The 19,013-nt window shown below is 38.4% G+C and overlaps 1 long non-coding RNA gene across 1 annotated transcript in view; it reads right to left on the reverse strand.

Annotated features, from left to right (window-relative positions):
- LOC118144196 (uncharacterized) overlaps positions 1-14,755 on the reverse strand; it is a 39,735-nt gene extending 24,980 nt beyond the window's left edge. The window contains exon 1 of the long non-coding RNA XR_004728746.3: positions 14,631-14,755. This is a non-coding gene — a long non-coding RNA (uncharacterized LOC118144196). The remainder of the gene's footprint in view (positions 1-14,630) is intronic.
- Between the last annotated feature and the right edge of the window lie 4,258 nt (positions 14,756-19,013).

Here is a 19,013-nt window from a genome sequence, read left to right on the forward strand (position 1 = left end):
ACCTTGGCCTCCCAAAGTGCTGGGATTATAGGCATTGGCCACTGACCATGCCCTGCCTGACTTATTTGTTTTTTTGTCATCGAGACTGAGGAGGGGGATAGGAGTTGGTGTTTAAAGATATCACCTAATCAGTTTTTTGCATACGCAGGAAACATAAAATACAATTTTCCCTCATGTTGGAAGTTGAGTGTTCTCAGGGCATGGAGTGAAAGAAAATCCTCATTTTGCCCTGAGCATGTTTCCTGGGTATGTGGCTCCTAGAAAAGATGTCAATGCTTGGTTCTCGAAGAGTACTAGCAACGTGCTTTTTATACATCATAACTGCTTCATAACTATCTCTTCAATTCTTTTTCCCTGATGCTCCCTGACCAAGGTTCCTGTAATGGGAGAATCAGACTTTGTACATTGGCCTTACAGAAGCTGGACCACCACAAAAAAAAAAAAAAAAAAAAAAAAAAACTTGGATTACGATCCCAAATGCCTTCCTCAATAAGAGCTGTTTTAAATCTCCAAACTATTGTCCTTATATTTATGAGCATAGTTTCCATAAACAACTGTTATTTATTGAATGCATGCTAAGTACTAAGGTTTTACATTTAGTAACGCTAATCTTCAGAGTGTCCCAGTTCATAGAGGAGTTAGCTGAGGTTTAGAAGTTTTAAGCAATTTACCTCAAGCTACAAAGTTAGCAAGCGGTGGAGTCCTGGTTGAGCTGTATGTCTCAGTCTAAAACTTATCCTCTTAGTAACTCTGATGTCTAATGAGAAGATAAGCAAAACATCAACAATTCTAAACTTATGAAAAGCAATAAAAATACTAAATTGACAGAAAAATACAACTTTTTAGCACTACTTCTATATTTTCCAGTTGCTTTTGTCTCTAGTTAAGAATGATTTCATGGGATGAATAGAGATGAATACGGTCAGACTGAAACAGAAAATGTTGGAAGCACTCATTTAACTTGCACAGCGTTTCTAAAAAACCAGTTGGTGGCAGTATTTAAGAACATTACTGGTAATCACAACTTTTGCAGCTATTGCTGCAAGGAGAGATTGGGTCTCAAACAAAAGGCTTTAAACTTTGGCCCAAACTTGAATTTCCAGTTGTTTTATTCACTGGCTTTGGAAAGTTTCAAGAGCTAAAACATCACCATTTCCTTACAATTGTTTAATTTGAGGTTCACTTAGACTTGTAAATATGGAACAGTGGTTTTAACAAATTACAGTAAATTTAGTGAATCTTACTTTGGAAATTGTGTTAAGGTCCTTGAAATTGTTCCACATATCAGTTCCTTCCCTGGAATTTTGTGGCCTAAGCCTCAGAGCAACATTCAAATGGCTGTTATTTTGTATTGCTTCTTAGATATCTAGAAAATATGTGAAATACAGGGTCAGGCTCTGTTGACAATGCACAAGAATCATTCAAAAGGCTTACATTATATGCTTGGCCTAGAAACCAGTTTTCCACATTTTCCTAACAGTTAAGGCCTTTTGCAAACTGCTCCACATTCAGCATTTCTCTCCACTCTGCAACACTCATCCCTCAGTCCTGTTTAGCAAACGATATACCTTCCGTAATGATCACTGTTGTTCGCACCTCCATCTGTTACACTCATTCTACCTATTTAAAATTTTTTTGCTTTACTCTTTTTCAATCCATGTACCTACCTTGCTTCAAAATCCTCTTTACAAAACATTCCCTAGGCATTATTCCTTGACTACTTCTGTGTCCTTATTTTGCAATTATGTATTTTCTTAGAATGTATAAAATCAGTTTTCCCATAATAATGTGTATGTTGTATATGTTTATCTTGCAATTTTCAGTTGAACATGTGTCATAAATACAGGAAAGCAAGGAAAGAAGGAAGATTTTACCAAAGAGGAGAAAGTTGTTAGTTCATTAAGACAAAGTCCATTGTATTCTCTTTTCCGTCGGTACCTCTCAAAATTGAACTCATTCATTGTATTTTTTTTCCTGTCAATTTCATTGCAAGAGTCATAATAAACTTGAAATGCTCTGACATAGTTATCTGGGGAAAGGAAGAACATAACTGTCAATTAACTTAGGAAATGACCATGTGTATCGTTGGTCTCTGATAACGTGTTTGTATCTCACACATTCTCATTTATCTTTTCTTGTAGGTGAATTGTGACTGACAGAAAAAATAATTTTCTGTTAGAAATAGTTTTGTAACTTAGTTTCTTTCAATGCTATTTTTAAAGTCCTTTTCTTTTTGTTTGCTTGAAAAATAAGCGTGATTTAGGAAGAAAGGAAATACATTTCTAACCCTTACACAGTATAGTTTTCCCCCAAGATTACCAATTTACTTTCAAATATATGCTGACAGGCTGTGTTTATACACCCCACACATAGAAGAGGAAAGCTTGCACAGTAAACTCCCCAGCTTCTGGGAGGACTTGTGGCTCAGAAAAATGACAGAAGTAGTCTCTGGAATAATATAGCTCTATATCCTAAACACTTTTAATCAAAGGGTTTATATGAATTTGTACAAGAGCTACTAGGTATAAAAAATAGTGTAGTATATGCATCCTGGATTCCCTAGTCAACCAATATGAAGCCACCAGAAATGTATTCAGCTGCTAAATGTATTACCCTTCAGATGGGTAAAGTGTTTCTCATGCATTGGCGGTGGAATGCTCAATGTTTGGGAGTGGCTGGAATAAATGAGAATTTCTTTAATCCTTCCAGAGTTATCTGTATTTTAAAAGTTTGTAACTTATGAAGTATCCTTGTCTTGAGTGTGTGTGTGTGTGTGTGTGTGTGTGCACGTGAGAGAGAGGGAGAGAGAATTAGACATAGAAAGAGAGATATCCTTTTTGGGAAGCCACTGATAAGCTGCCTGGACTCACCCTGGGAAAATGTCCATATGCATATACACACAATTTTATATAGAAGATTCAGAGGTTTTATGGGTTTACTGAAAGGTTAAGAAGACTTACATCAATTGGTACGATTTTAGGAAGTGTAAAAGATAAACTAAAACTTTTCAGGAAATAAAAATATTAGGCACATAAGACATTCCCTGTTTTACACACACACACACACACACACACACAGCCTGAGTTCTCGAATTCAGTTAGGAAGATGATGCATCTGAAGTCATCATTAGCTACCTCACACAAGCGCTGACAACTCAGAATTGCTTTTCTCTTCCTAGTTTACAGTTTGTCATTCCAGGTCTCTGTTTTTGCTCCTGTTCGCCTCCTCTTTCTTTTCTATCTAATTCAGCTGCACCTTAGGAGTGGGTATACACCCTGTCTTTCAGAAAGCCTTACCTGGCTGCCTAAAACCTTTCTGCTCATGGCAAAGCCAGACACCCAAATATCGCCTGCACAATGACACATTATTTCATATTGAAACGGGAAAAGTTCCCTTGTCCTTCTTACAGGGCATATGATGGGGGTGTGGCTGACTTCTTCAGTGCCCCACTGCTCAAACCCCTAAAGGGAGCATGCAGATGGGCAGGCTGTGGGGCTCTGAGCCCACGGCTTTGTGTAGCTAGGCGTGAATGCTTACATCTCCTGAAGCCCCAGTGGGTGTGTGTTATAGGGTGCTCTTTAGTTTAGCCATCCAAAGGCAGCTTTTGTTAGCTCAGTGAGACCCCTGCCTTATTGCAAGGACAGAGGACTTTCTGTACCCTGGGTTTCTTGCCTTGGTGAACCGAAGAATTGGATCACACGTGGACTTGGAAAATGAATACAAGGTTTTATTGAATGAAAGTAGCTCTCAGCAGTGGGGAGCCAGAAGAAAGATAGAGTGAGAAGATGGTTTTCCTGCTGGAGTCAGTTTGTTCAGCAGCCGGGCTCTCCTCTGACCCACCCCAGCCAAATCCCATGCTGTTCCCTGGTCACTAGCCTGGTGGTGTGCCTGTGCCTCGCGGTGTGCTCTTGACATCCAGCCACTTGTGTGTTCCTCCATTGATGTGTTCCTCTTGACATCCAGCTGCTTACATCTCCGCCTGCTAGGGTCCCAGGGTTTTTATAGGCACAGGACGGGGGGCATGGTTGCCCAGGGTGGTCTTGGGAAATGCAACATTTGGGCAGGAAAACAGAAATAAATGCCTGTCCTCACCTAGGTCTGTGGGCTTAGGCCTGCAGGTGGAACCCTAGCCAGGGACCATGTTCCACCTCTACCCAGCACTTCCCTGGTGGGTGGGCTTCGGTATCAATGGGGTCTCTAGACTGAGCAATTTGAGTGCAGGAACTTCGAGTTATTTAATTCTGTGTCCTCAGATCTTCCCTCAGTGCCTGACACTGAGAAATGTTTTTGATGAATGAATAGTGTGCATATGCATGTGATACATGCACTCAGTATTTAAATCAGGTGGCTTAAAGTTCCGAACCCTTAACCTTGTGTTCGAGAGTACTTGAAACAATACCACCGCCTTTGATCAAGCTTGTTTAAAAGGAGCAAGTACTCATGAATAAATTATCTGCTCGCTCACTTTCAGCAAGCTATACTTTGAAAGGAAATGGGCCAGTTCCCTTGTGGGTGAGTTCTCAAGCGGTCAGTTTCTGGCATGTGAATGTTTATGATAAATATTTCCCCTCTCTTTTCATTACACTGTTAGTTATTGTTGTATAAAGAAGTATACTTGTCTATGACATAAAATTTAAAAGCTATCAAAAGATAAACAATACAAAGCAACTTTTCTTCCTCCCCAGAAGCAACCACCATTTGCAGTATTTGTTAATCTTTCACAGAGAGTCTAAGCATATTAAAAAATAAATGACTTTTTGTTACATTTTAAGACATACATTCAGAGAAATAATTTGCTGTGGCTAAAATATTCTCAATATTTGACAGCTGCCATAAGGAAGAAATAGCATGTTGTAGAGATGCCTCTTCAGCGACAGGCTGAGTCTAAGGTGCCTCTAAGGTTTCCAGGCAAGTGTATCCAGGAGAGCTAAAACAGATGTCTAGACTCAGGACAGAGGTCAGGAGGTAGTGATCAAGGGTAACAAATTGTTGATGCCACTGGAAGGATGCCATAGCAGAAGCAGCATAAATGGTGAGTGAGATGCTGGCATCACACTAAATCCTAGGAAGCACCAATGTTTAGGACAGATGCAAGAAGAGCTAATACCCAAACCCAGGAAGGTTAAGTTAGGGTCACCCCAACAGTAGATTTAATAGCAGTAGACTTTCCAAATCAAAGTAAGAGCAAATTTTACACTCTATACTCTTTAAATTACACTGATATGCACTAAAAAGCCCAGTCCTGTAGAATGCTGAAAAGAGAAAGTATCAGTAGTTCAGTGAGAGATGGAAGAAAAATGTATCCGTCAAATACCTATTGATTACCGTGTGCTAAGAATGTAGGAATATAATAATGAATGGTACTGTCCTTTTACTGGTTTGTTTCTCTGTGAAATTGTAGGTCTGCAGGCATGCCCTAAGATGATCTTTCTTCCTCATGGCTAGTGGAACACTCAAAGTGGAGACATCAGTCTCAGATTGCCCTGATGTGAATCATCCACTTACACTTAGGAGGATTTTAAAAGCCTCATAAACATCTATTTCCTAACCTGTTCAAACCTGCATCTAGAAAGAGAGGTCAGGAGTGCATCAAGGTAAACATGCAAAATACATCAAAGAAGAAGAAGAGGAGGAGGGGAAGGAGGACGGGGAGAGGAAGCATCAGCAAATGGGTCTGAGGCTTCTATGTTTTTATATCATCTTCATTCATCGGTCTATTTAACAAAAAGGAAGCCATCATAAAGATACAGAAAAACCCAAACATTTTTCCTACTTGCTCTACTCTCTACACTACAATCCACATGAAACACTTCTGTGACCTCTGGTCTGGTCTCCAAAATGTGTGAGGATTTCTGCCCACAAGCAAACAAGCAATTCTGCAGCAGAAACCAGCCGGGTGTCCTTTAATTCTATTCAATTCTGAGACTATTTGCCTAGAGATAGCATCAGATTCCACAGAATGAGGGTTCAGTCCCACAAGACTGCCCTCCCGCTTCCGATGCCAAGCCCCAGCTTATTTTACCTGTGCTTCTGACCAACTGGCTATAAATCGGGGTTCCCACATCCCCCGCCTGAGGTTTGATTAATTCGGTAGAGCAGCTCACAGAACTTAGGTTTATTTACCAGTTTATTATTAAAGATATTACAAAAGATATGGATGAAGAGATATATAAGGCAAGCATGTGGGAAGGGGAGTGGAGTTTCCATGCCACCCTCCAGGAATCTGGAAAGTCTCGGAATCCAGTTCTTTTGGTTTTTATGGAGCCTTCATTACAGAATCATGATTGATTAAACCAATGGCCACTGGTGATCAACTAAACCTTCAGCCCCTGTCCACTCCCTGGAGGTGGCAGGGTGTGGGAGGAGGCTGAAAAATTCCAGCCCTCTAATCCTGCCTTGGTCTTTCTGGTTGACCAGCCCCCATCCTGAAACTATCTAGGACCACTAGCCACCAATCAACTTATTATCAAACAAAAAGATACATCACTTTGGAGATTCCATGGATTTTAGAGGTTGGACACCAGGAAACAGGGAAGAATACCAAATATACATTACACAATATCACAACCATTAAATTATTTTCTGCAATATGTCTTGAACTGTTTTATGTACTGAAGATACAGAGTTGAAAGATGAGCCTCTACAGGTTTGCAGTGCACAAGTAAACTAGCAGACTCTACCTGCTGGTATGAGTAGGTATAGTGTGTGTCCCACCACTCCCAGGGGCCCCTTTTACATGCACGGGTGCACAGGCTGTGGCCCAGACAGATATATGTAGAAGGTGCTGTGGAAGCTATAAAGGGGACCCTTTCCCCTTTTGAGGTTAAGAAATGATTTAGGGAATTTTACACTAGGGACTATTAGCCCTTTCTTGGTTGCAGGTATAGGGCATATCCTGCACTTTACCTAATCTGAGCTCTGCAACAATCCAGTGCTATTTGTAGAGATGAGGAAAGATGACATTGTCTATTCACTGTAACACAGCTAATAATGGGAAAGCCTGAATTTGAACCCAGACACTCCACCCCAACTTACTGATTCAGAATCTTTATAAAGTATTTAGGGAATGTTTGTTTGAACTGTGATACAACAGTTACAATTCCACTACTATAATTACAAAATACTGAATGTAGCAAAGTTTAAAAGAACGTTCAGAATTTCTGAAATTGCTTCTAAATTTGCAATATCATGCAGGTCGGCCTGCATCTTCACCATTTAAAGCACCTATTTTAATCTGATATAGTAGGAAATTGAGAATTATTCACAATGCTTGATTATGTAAAAAGGTTCTGGGGCCACAATAGAGTAAACAATTCTAGGCTTGCCAATGTAAACAACTAGAAAACTGAACAAGACAGGAGAAACCAGTTTTTAGACAGTAGGGAAGAGGCACATGAATGTGATCCTTGAAAACTGAGAAAGAAGATGGTCATTACAATTGCCTTGACTTTCTTCCTGAAGGGATTTTTTGGAACACATGGGAGGTACAAGTCCAAGCAGAACGCTGCCGTCTCACTGAGTTGAAAAGACAGGGATTAGAGTTCAGGAAAGCTCAGCCAGCTGGAATGTGAGGGGTACACATAAGATAGGAGGGCACCAAAGAACCACGGAGAGGAGATGTACATGAAATGATTCTCAGAACCCAAAGGGAATCTGGAGGTATTCAAACTCAAGTCAGCCATGGTATATCGTTCCTGTTGAAGACCCGGGGTTTCAATACATCGCGTAGTATAAACCTTGGTAATAGCTATAAATCAGCCTTAGAGCAAGAACACTTTAGACCTGCTCCAACAGTTTAAAAACAAGCCTCCATAGTATCAAGCTGATCCATAAGTAACTTAAATGTCGGCCAAACAAACTCCCACACTCTATAAACTATAGTAAAATCAAGACATTTAACTTTCAGAAAACAGATGAGAAAGATATACTTTCCAGCCCATTTTCTAAGGCCACCATTAGCCCAAAACCAAAATCATCAAAAAGTTACCAGAAAACTATAGACTAATTCTAGACATCTAAGATGTAAAAATTCTCAGCAAAATATTAGCAAGTGAAATCCAACAATAAGCTAAAAGAATACTATCAAGTGACCCCACGAGTAGGGTTTATCCCAGGAATGCAAGGTTGTTTAATATTTGAAAACAAGTCAGTGTAATCAAAGATAAATACTAAATCATCATATGAATAGATACAGAGACAATGTTTGCTAAATTCAGCACCTGTTCCTAATAAACAAAAAAAACAAAAACAAAAGAACTCCCACTGAATACTTAATACTGACTTAAGGGCTTTGTCCTTAGATTGGGAGCAAGAGGTAGATGTCTGCTCTCCTAACTTCTACTCAGTAAAAGTGTCAGTGCAATAAAGCAACAGAAGTTTAAAAAGCATCAAAACAAGTCTGGATTGTTGAAGTTACACATGGAGTCACATAAGACCAAACAATGGCATACAGGAGGAAAGCACCGATGTATCTCAGTGGTCTGGGGATTCCAAAAAGCAAGTCCATACCCCTATAGATGTGGAAGAGGAGGTGAGGGCTCTCTGTCAACCAATGCAATCCAATCCCCACCTGCAATTATTCCCTAAATAATTGGAGCAGGAAATGGGGACTTTACGGGCTCAGCTTAGACAGGGTAGAAGAGGAAACACCTTCCTTTCCCTGGACTTTGTGAATCAGTGGCATAGTTATGTGCAAGGCTAATCCTTTTTGGAGGGAAGCAGTACCCTACAATTTGTAGTTGGGTTTGGAGCTAAGAGTGCCATCTGTAGTGGCATCTGTGGACTCTGGAGTGGCTATACATAGATTCCAGTTTTAGGCTTTCTGTGTTATAATTCCCTTCTGTTCTTAAGCTATCTGATAAATTTTAATAAATATTATAGCCTAATCTCTGCTCCCATTGGAGAGAATGGTCTGTTATCATGCTTGAGGTGAAACAGGCCAAGGAAAAGCAAATGGCACTTGGGAGAAGCTGGTCTCAAAAGGGAAGAGGAGACCTGAAGAAGAATGAAGCAGTGGAATGAAGCCCTACGGCTGACTGAGACCGGGAGTGATAACCAGGACTGACTTGAGGAACACTGTGCACATTACCCAGCAGTTCCCAGATGGAGCTGGAAAGCAGAAAAGTTGAAAAATGACTAAAATGTCTTTGGTCTTATGGGATAGAGGCTCTGACTGCTGAAACTGGACATTTAATGGAAACGTGACTTTAATAGTCTGATAAAGGCTAAAACTCTTGGGCCGCAAGATATAATTCTGCACATTCCATGCATAGATACCACTAAGAGAGATAAAGGGCTTGTTTTGTTTTGTTTTTATTTTGCCAAAGGCCAACAGAAGAGGAAAGAAAACCATAAAAATTATGGATAAAGGGAGCTTATAATAATTCTGAAGGAAACAATCCCACATGCCATAATTCCAAATGTTGGAATCTTACAAGATCAAATCTTGAAAATATAATTATGGTAAAGATGATTTAAAATTCTTTAAATAACATTTATTTACATTTTAAAAGGATATTTATTTGAGAAATATAAAAACAGGACAGAATACTTCAAAGACCACTTTACATAATAAAGATTTTTTTTATTTTTCTATTTTTAAATTTTCATCCAGCCCAAAATGTCAAAAATAAAATATTTTTATTATATAAAGGTCTATTGTCATTATCTTATTGTGCAAAGGTCTGTTGTCATAGACCAGTTCACACGATAAAATATGCAAAATATACGTATTTTTGCAGGTATAAACACTCAGCTATACAGTGTCATGGGTACAAGAGTTATGAGCAGACAAACCATATTCATAAAGAAATAGGTCAAAAAGCAAAATGCATAAATGCATCTTACCATAGTAGGTGATTGTGTGCACTTAGTTTTGTAACTACAGTCATCTGAAGTACTATGAAGGACAACATAAGTCTTGATATGACCAATCAAAGATTGCGATGGGTTACCATGCGTTTGCAGTCCCCCAAAGAGCTGAGACCTTGTGAAATTTTCTTTCACAAGTGCAGATGTACATAAAGGACATCTTTTCATTTATTGAGGAAGTTTCAATGTTTTTATGTTGAGAACAAGAGAAGCAAATGTTGTAACTCTCAATCTGAGAGTGCCGGGACCTGGGGGACCACTGATGTGAGTTTTGGAGTCCAAGAGCCAGCAAGTTAGGGGTTCTGATGTCCAAGGAAGCAAAAGAAAAGTGGAGACTGGTCTCCACTCTCAAGGAGACCAGTTTGCTTTCTCTAGCTATTCTCTCCAAGCCCTTAGCTGATTGGATGGTGCCGCCAACATTGAGGTCAGATCCTCCCTACCGAGACCACTCAGGCTCACAGAGCAATCTCCTGTAGAAGTGTATTTGCAGATACTCCCCCAAATAATTCTTTACCAGGTTTTTTTGGTATTCCTTAATTCAGTTAAGTTGACACCTATAATTGGGTCCACAAGTTCACCCCTGGTCAAATTGGCACCCACATGCATCCCCTTACTCACTCATACTTATTTTTTAAATAAAATAACAGGGTAATAGTTCCAACAAACATGATTTAATTATCATGTGATTTTGATTTGGGGGGGTTTAGACTTCAGGGAATTGGGCTTTAGGGATTTTGATCTTTCGGAATTGCAACATCCAAGATTATGGTATTCAAGTCTTTCGGGATTACGATCTAAACTCATAAGGAAACATCAACTTTATTAGTTAAGAATAACAATAACATAGGCACACTTGGTTTCTCAAGTCACCTGTTGGTCCTCTTCCAAGTGTAATTTTCTTCTTTTATTTCCTTTCCTTCCTTTTATTACTGTTCTAAAGCTTTCTAAAAAACTTCCACTCCTGCTCTGAAACTTGCTTTGATCTCTTTTTCTCCCTTGTGATCTTCAGTCAAATTCTTTCTAAAACCCAAACAACAAACCGTAAAATAGGTTTTATCATGGGAAGTAGAAAATCTCCTTGTTCTGGGAGCAAAACTGTAATTTCTAGGATATTACCAGCTTCGTGCGTGTGTGTGTGTGTGTGTACCCTGCCCTTTCTTTTTTTTTTTTTTTGAGACAGAGTCTCGCTCTTTTGCCAGGAGCCAGGCTGGAGTGCAGTGGCAGAACCTCGGCTCACTGCAACCTCTGCCTCCCGGGTTCAAGCAATTCTCCTGCCTCAGCCTCCCAAGTAGCTGGGACTACTGGAGCATGCCACCACACCCAGCTAATTTTTTTTGTATTTTTAGTAGAAACGGGGTTTCACCATGTTGGCCAGGATTGTCTCGATCTCTTGACCTGGTGATCTGCCTGCCTCGGCCTCCCAAAGTGCTGGGGTTACAGGCTTGAGCCACCATGCCCGGCACCCTGCCCTTTCACTAGCTCAGTAGCTTCAGTACTGTATAGTGGTTAAGAGTTCTGGTTCTGGGATCTTGAGATCTTACTTTTGAGTTTGAATTTTAGCATCACCACTTGGTATCTTTGTGGTCTTAGCCAATTTATTTGACCTCTCAGTGCCTCAAATCTCCCAATTGTCTAACAGGGAGAGTTTTAGCACCTAGTTTAAAAGGTTGTCATGAAGATTTAACATGTTATTGTATGACAATATAGTCAACGAACCCAGAACACAGTAATAAACTTCAGTAATTTTTAAACTCAGCCAATTTTAACTACTTTTATTAAATTCTAAACCAGTGAGAAAAATATACATATAATGATATATTATTCCTCACATGATCTAAGAGATCCGATACTTGAAGTTTGGAAATATAATTTGCCAAGGTAAAACAATCAATATGGAGAGTAGGTAATTCACATCTGCAAAGGATTTATTAGAATCTTATTGTTTTCTAACAAAATTTCAACTCTATCTTTTATTTAAGTTGTGACAGACAGAAAGGAGGCACATTAATATGTTAATGACAATTACCCCTGGGGAGAAGAATCAGGATATGGGGGAAGTGAGCACTTTTGCTTTTTACTTATACATTCCTATGTTTTTTCAATTATTTATTAAAAATTATGAATTATGCAGAGAATAAAATTAAGATAATTAAAGAAAGACGATCTGACAGTACAATATCACCGAATTAGCCAGAGGTTGGTTTGCACCTTCGGCCTCTGGCTTTACAATGCTTCTTTTGCCCCTTTACGCAGTCATCCCTATTCATTAAATACTATTAGACATTTGTCTCAAGGTCAACATCATGAGTACACTTTTTACTACACCACCAAGATTATATTGAGCCATTCAAAGCACTTAGCATGGCAGCTAGCCATAGTAGATGTCAATAAATATTAGCTCCCTTAGGTTCCACTCCCCAGTGGCACCCATTTTTTATTTAATAAATTTTATTTAAGTAATATCAGGGCTGGGAGTGGCGGCTCATGCCTGTAATCCCAGAACTTTGGGAGACCAAGATAGGAAACTAGTTTGAAACCAGGAGTTTGAGATCGGCTTGGACAACATAGAGAGACCCCCATTCCTAAAACAAAAAGCAGAAAACAAAAAAGTCAACTACAACATCAGAGCTCTGAATGTTAGGGGTTGCTTTTGGTTCACCTCTCTGTTTGTTTTCAAATTGTTTTTTGTTTGTAATTGCTGGGTTTTTTTGTTGTTGTTGTTGTTGTTCTTTTTTTGTCGTAGGTTAAAATCAGAGAAAACAAAAAGAGACACTAAACTAAAGGCTTTTATATTTAAATACAGATGAGTGAAGTGTTCCTTGTCATATTTTTGCTTAGGAAGTGCCAATGAGCATTTGGAGAGAAGGGTAAACACAGCTGCCTGGAAATGGCCTTTAGAAACCTATTAAGCTGACTGATTTCAACCATTGGTGATGGATGAGGGTAGAAACAAATTCCTTCGTGGTACACGAGAACACCGCAGGAAGTTACATTTTAACCTGCCTTAAATAATGAGTAAGACATAATAATTAACCTAAATGCCCAATCCTGTTGTGAACTGAACGCGAGCCCGGGAATCTCGTCCAGCGAGAGGGTCCCAAACCTGGAAGAGAGCGCGCACCGGAAAAAAGGAGATAGAAAAGGCGAGTTCTGGAGGGCTACATGCGCTATGATCATGCAGCAATTTTATTTTTGCAATATGTTTCATTATATACTTTTCTGAAGTTAAAGTTGTTTACGCCAGATCAACATACTTAAGTTACAGTAAGCAAGTTACGCCCACTAAGTTACGCCCAGTAAGTAAGTTAAGCCCAGTAAGTAGGTTACTTCCAGTAAGTAGGTTACGCCCAATAGGTCAAGGTAAGTAAGTTACAGTCACACCCTGTAAGCTATGGTAAGTAAGTTACAGTTACGCCCTGTAAGCTATGGTAAGTAAGTTACAGTTACACCCAGTAAGTTATGGTAAGTAAGTTACCAAGTGTAAATATTTAAGTTAATATTTTGCAATGAAGGTAACACGGGTCCAAAATGAACACAATGAGACAATAAACCATAAGAAGCCGAAAGTAGACACAATGCCTCCCAAGTCCTCATATCCATAAAGTAATGACTGTTGATTATTTTGATAACATATAGTTCCTCTCTCGGTTCCTGCTTTCCCTCAGCTTGACTCCCCCAACCGGGGATCTGTGTCCAGGCTCCAGCTCACGGTATGGTGAGGCCCATTTCCTAGGGGCCTCACACGGGAGCAATCCCCACAGGCCTCCCTTACAATCCACTCTCAAAATGCCAGAGGTAAATGCTCTCTCCAACATTTTCTACTCTTAAAGTAAAATAAGCTCCTGATAATGTCAATGTTCATTGACATTGCCTAAACACCTAGGTAATGCTTGATGTATTTTTAAGTATTTTTAATATTTATTTTCTAGTTAGAAAAACAATCTATCCACATTGCACAAATTGCCTAACATGAGAAAATGTGTACTTTTGAAAAATACTCATATGAATATTAAAATTGATAAATTTTGAATAAGATCCATAGTTCAGCTTACAATGTACCAGTGTCAATTTTCAGATATTAATAAGCTCAATGATCAAGTAAGCTGTTATTATGGGGAGAAGCTGAGTGATGGATACATGGGAACTCAGCAAACAATTTTGGCAACTTTTTGTGAGTTTAAAATTAACACAAAATAAAACATTTTAAAAAATCACCCTTACTTTTAGTATTTTGGTATTGCTAAAGCAAACTAAATATGGCCTGAGAAGTATGGCCTCCATACTTCTATATTTGAATCCTTGGGGATAAACTGTAACCTAGCTTAAAAGTCAGACAAAGTTGAAAATGTAACTTAGGAGTATGCGTCTGTAACTATAGCTAAGCCTTGGCCAATCCCAGAGGCCATACTTCAACCATTCACACACTGCTGAGTATTAAAACTGCCTTCAAATAAGTCAAACACCGAGCCGTAACCAATCCAGCCATTCTGTACCTCACTTCCAATTTCTGTACGTCATTTCCCTTTTTTGTCTGTAAGTCTTCTTCCACCACGTGACTGCGCTGCAGTCTCTGAATCTGCTGTGATTTGGCGGGCTGCCCAATTTGCGAAACACTCACTGCTCAATTCAACCCCTTTAAATTTAATTTGGCTCAAGTTTTTCTTGTATTAGTATTGAAATAACAATGACACTATAATTTCAAAGTGGTCAAAAGAATATATCAGTAAGGACGTCTTTTATAAACAGTGAGGTTTGCTTACCTAAAATAGCCTAGGGAGGAGGCTGGCCTTAGGTTGCTTTTGATGCAGGAAACTCGGATGCCATCACTGGCTTCTTTTTTTACTGTCTTTCATCTTATTTCCCTTGGTTGGCTCCAGTTTTAGACAGGTTTTTCCCTCGGGAAGCTTTAATGTATTTAAAGGGAGGAAGAGATAAGAGGATAGAAAACCCCATGGCTGTTTTCAGAAGTAAAGTGAATAGTTGCTAAGTAGATAAACAAAACAAGAAGAACGTTAGGTAGATGAGCAGATAATGGAAAGTTAAAAAAATGTGAAAGTATACACAACCAATAATCATAGTTATATAAATTTATAACAAAACACCATTTCCTTTTTTTCCAACTGCCTCGATAATTGCAGAAGAGAACCAAATATGATTTTCATCTGACAAACTGGACAAATAAAATTTATCAACATGCAGTATGATGAGAGTATAGTAAGACATATGCAGATGGGAGGTTGGAATCAAAAGGTACTGCCCTTTAAAAAAAACAGTGTGTTTTACTCTTTAACCCAGGAATTTCACTTTCAAAGATTCTACCCAAGCAAAGACAAATGTAGCTGACTACCATGTACAATGATATCTACACAATGTTATTTATAGTAAAGAATGGAATGTCTCAAAATATGGGAACAGTTAAATGCATCATGGTGTTTCTGAATGACTGAATATTTAGTAACCATTTTTTAAAAGGAAACAAATCTGTATAAATCTGTATGTTAAGAATGATCCCAAAATTTAAACACACACACACACGTGCACACACACACACACACACACACACACACACAGTCTTCTTACTAGTTGTGTGATTTTGCTCAGGTTATTGACCATCTATGATTCCGTTTCTTCATATCCTTAAAATAAGGAAAATCATAGTACCTACCACATAGGGTTGAAATGAGGATTACGTAAGTTAATGCAAGTAAAGTAAGCATTACATCTACTTAATTTATTTGAGCACATTATTACATGAGTTAATTAATGCATTACATGCCTGGTACATAGACTTTTTTCAATAAATGAAAGCTCTTTAAAAATCATATAATACAAATTACTGGATGTGTATTGCTTTGCAGGACTCTAAGAAAACTTGAGGCAAGTGAACTCTAGGGTTTTCTAGCAAAAAAAAAATCTCAGTGATAACACTTTCTACCTCACAAATTAATGTATATTTAAAGGACTGATATTCATATTTTAAGTGAGTACAGGAGATAAAGGAAACAGCAGCTGGACTTTCAGACTATAGGAAGTCAGAAAGAATGAGTGATTGCTCTGAGAATCAGAACTGGGGATGAGAGGGAGGCAGAGGGGGAATATTTGTTTTATTATCAGCATTTCCATTCTGATTCTTTACCGTTAATTTGCTAAAACATAAAATAAATAGATAAATAAAATAAAAAATCTATGTTTTGAAATGTGTACAGTCAGAGCACAGAAAAGCTGTCTCCCTTCAGGGTCTCTGAAATAAGAAAATAAGTATTTCCAGTTCAAGTCCTTGGCACCAGGAAGGATAATAGGTCATGGTTCCAGGAAGGGGAACATAGATGGCATCAGACGACTTCACAGAATGCCCAGAGAAGGTAGAATAGGTGCTTCTGTTTCCCAAAACAGTGTCCAGACAATGTCAGGTACAACACATGGAAAGCAGGGTTTCCAGTTAGCTCTGCTGATCTTTCAGCTGATCTGCCTGAAAGTTCACTTTCGAGCAAAAACTGTGAACTTGGATCTGGTATATAATTCGCTATACATGGATATTTTATTCTCTGTATAACTCTAGCAAGGCTGAACCTTTAGCAAGTCAAGGCTTACCTGAGGTGCCTCTCACAGATTCATCATGTCCCCCAGTAGAAGACAGCAAGAAGGAGTTTTTCCATGAGTAGGATATATTTAGTCAAAGTGCTTTCCATGACATGTTTCAGATACCCAGAGAAAACAGCTTGCAAGAACAAGGCATAAAAATCTATGCATACTTATGGCTTTGAGCCTAGGGTATTTTTTACCGACAAACTACTTCTAAACATCTGTCATTCAAGCACTACTGCTTAGCATGAACTAGTCTATATCCAAATAGACACCACAATGAGTCAGTTCACAGCTACTAGTATGATTTAGAGTTTACCTGTCTTCTAAAAAGAACAGCTAACATGTACCCAGAAAAAGGCATTCTATGTTACAACTATGTAATGAAGGCTAGACAATCAGAATGCAACTATTTTCCTTTTTAAGACATTAAACCCTCAGTTCTCTTTTCCCCACTAGTATTGTTTTCTTTCCCTGGATCCTTTTTCTTCTTGTTGTTAGAGATACCCATCAAGGCCAGTTGCTCTCTACTTATAAGCATATACTGCTTGTATAGTAGTAACGGCTCACCTACCTGAAGCTCAGCTTCAAGGATCTTCAACTCCTCAAACTATTTCTAAGAATTAGGAAATAAGGAAAATTGCAAAGAAAATGATGTAAAAGAAGCTAGGTATCAATGAATGTCTTCCAAATCCTAACTCGGCGTTCATTTACTCATATTGTGCCTCAAGTTAAATAGGTATCTGCTGGGAGATATAAACGTATCTTGTTGGAGATACTATGTTACTTGGAGATATAAAAGTGAATAAAGTACTCTCAAGGAATTTACAGTCCTAATAACATTAGCTAATCTGGTTTTGTGGCTACCGAAGAACAAAAACAGCAAAATAGAATTAACCAAGAATTCCACAGAAAGGCACACAGATAGCAGCAAGATTTCGTTCTATTCTTAAATCACAGAGTAATTTGAGCCCAGTCAACCCAAACTCTAGGTATTTATTTGATTAGATCATTTTAAAGTTCTTATTTTGTTCTCCAATTCTATGAATACAATTTTAAAACAGTTTACAATCTGACAACAGGAGACTTTTTTTTTGTAAGGCAGGAGAAGTCAAAAAACACAGCAGCATGCAGTCATTTACTATAGGAGTGAATTACTCCATCTTCTGCAGTAGGCTATGTCACAACACATCATAAATATTGTTCACAATAGCCCACAGGATGAAAAAGCCCAGGCAGGGAACTTGCATGTTGTTACGGTTTACATTCTTTATTTCATCATTTTAAAATCATTAACTTATTTATTATTTCTGATCCTCCACTAGAACATGTGTCCCTCATGAGCAGGCATTTGTCTGTCTTAATTACTGAAACAGTGCCTGTCACAGAAGTCCTCAATAAATATTTTTTTCAAAGAACAATATTCTTCTTTTGACAAATTTTCTTTTGACCGTTTTTGACATTAACATTCAGTTTTATAACTACATTTCTGGGAATTATTTGTCCTTCTCTCTAAATTGATTGGTTTAGCCAGCATTGCCTATATTTTTATGCCATTATTTTCCCCTTTCTTGAATTCCTAATTTTGCTTCTTTTTCAATATGTTGGCAAATAGTCTCCCAATGATTCATTTCAAAATAGAATAGTATGGGGAATATATTTTCTGGATCATTGTATATATAAAATTATCTTTTACACATGAAAGATAACTTGCCAGGGTATATAATTCTGAAATGTTTGAGGTTGGTAGTATGCTTGCCTGGTATTTAGAGTTATATACTAGAGCATTCACTGTATTCAATCAGATTAGCACACCTTGTGGGGAGGAATGGACATGAGGCCAGAGAAAAGAACTAGATAACTCTTCATTTTTTTCCTGCCTCATCTCCAAAGTTGCACAGTAATGGGGATGGCAAGAAGAGGAATAAGTGAAGAGGTATTTCAAATAAAGTCTGCAGAGCCAGGTGAGTGACTGTTTTGCAAAGTAGGTGAAAAAGAAGCCTAGAGTGGCTTCTAGATATCTTGCTAGGCTGATTTGGCTATTCTTGCTTCAAACTTGGTAGGGTTAATGTAATACTTTTGGGATTATCCTCCAAGCTCTTTTCCTCATCATCATATTTTAATTTGTAATTGGACAGTATCTTCAATCATTCAAAGTCCCCACTAGCTGAATGATTTGTGCTAGGAGAGTTTGAGGCTTATGAATTCTTCTCAACATACCCTTTTCTTAGTGGTTCTTTACTCTGAATTTTTATTGTACTTTAAACAAATTTCTATTGTCACTTATCACCTGTATTGTAATTGAAATAGGTTCCCTACTTGTCTATCTCCATTGAACTAGGAACACCTCAAAAAGCACCGTGTTAAATTTCTGTTTGTACCTCCAATGCTTGGCACTGAGAAGAAACTGAAGCAATCATTACAGAATTCGTGGTCATTTACAAGAAATATGCATTTACAAAAAAAACTTCACAAGCAGGGAGTTTGTGAGACGGGTATATTTGAAAACATTTTAATTATAAGAAAACAGAACTGAAGCCAGACTCTTCAGAATTCCTCCA

Source organism: Callithrix jacchus, chromosome 9, assembly GCF_049354715.1.
Source record: "Callithrix jacchus isolate 240 chromosome 9, calJac240_pri, whole genome shotgun sequence".
NCBI classification, from domain to species: Eukaryota; Metazoa; Chordata; class Mammalia; order Primates; family Cebidae; genus Callithrix; species Callithrix jacchus.